Below are 1358 nucleotides of genomic sequence, written 5' to 3'. Positions count from 1 at the left end.
CAAATACTGTATATTAGTAGAAGTGAATAGTTGTCCTCTTTCTCTTTTCTATTTCTATCTTCCTTGTCTTCAACTCTTTACTCTTTCTTTAGTCCGGGGTGTGGGATAAGGACGTGCTAGAGAGGGCTTTCAGATATACTTCCACACACCTGCTCTTTGGGAGCTCTGCTTCTGCCTCCTGCTACTACTTCCTCCTTTGACCATCCACAGAAAGATGAGCCAGGGACATAGAAGAAGCAAAATGCAAATCCGTCTGCTCAGTTCTTTGTGTGCACAGTTTTTAGAAAGAAGCTAAAGCTATTAATGAAAGTGAGTATGTATGAGGCTTTTATTTGCAGTACATGTGCTCTAGACAGTACAGAGAGGAATCACACATGATGACTGCCTTCCAGGGCCTTGCTGACCAATGCGAGAGTTGTACCTGTAGGTAAATAATTTCAGGAATGTGATAAATGCCCAATTCATCAGGTCATTAGGATTCACAGACTACTTCTGTTTCTATTTCACACTGCAGCTAAAGAGGGTTCCTAGCCTGTCACTGTTGAAGTGGCAACTTACTATACACTTGGGGAGGACATTAGAACTCTTAACTTCTTCTGGAGCTTTGCTTCTAGTGAATTAATTCCTAGATGGTGGTGGAGAACTTAATGGCAAGTTGCTATTGTTAGCAAGGAGTGACAGATGTGGAGATAATTTTGAATTGTGTTAATGTTCTGAGAAACAAATGAGCTCCTGTTGACATAATACCTGACTTCGGGAATGGATTACAGTGCATTATGTTTCCATGCCCTTGCTGGAAAGCTCAAATCTAAGAGCAAATGGTGTTCTTGTGAGATCTGATACCATCATAATCCCAAGAGTTGGCATTTTTCTTCTCATTAAAAAGAAGAAAATTCAGGGTTTTTTTTTTTTTTTGGATTATCCAATCAAATTCCTAATACAAGTATTATACTTAAAAGATCTTTATAAATCAATACCATGCCAAAATATATCCTGTGATACAAAAATAATGTAACTTCAAATATTTGTTAGAATCTGTTCTTTTTTGATTTTCGTTTTTTTATGTTAATAATGATCATAAACTCATTGCCAAAATATATCCTGTGATACAAAAATAATGTAACTTCAAATATTTGTTAGAATATCTGTTCTTTTTTGATTTTCGTTTTTTTTATGTTAATAATGATCATAAACTCATTTGAAAGAAAATATACCTGTGTTTCCAGTAAAATAGATTACCTGACATTAGAGTGGAGATAAAAAATAACCCATGCTTCCTGTTCTGACTAACTCATCAGACCTGAGTGTGCAGTGGCCATTTCTTCTCCTCCACATGGCATCCCTTTGACCATTAAGCA

The sequence above is a fragment of the Pteropus medius genome, unplaced genomic scaffold (assembly GCF_902729225.1).
Source record: "Pteropus medius unplaced genomic scaffold, Ma_sr-lr_union100, whole genome shotgun sequence".
NCBI classification, from domain to species: Eukaryota; Metazoa; Chordata; class Mammalia; order Chiroptera; family Pteropodidae; genus Pteropus; species Pteropus medius.
The sequence above is the reverse complement of the archived record's forward strand: the minus strand, read 5'-3'. Positions refer to the sequence as shown.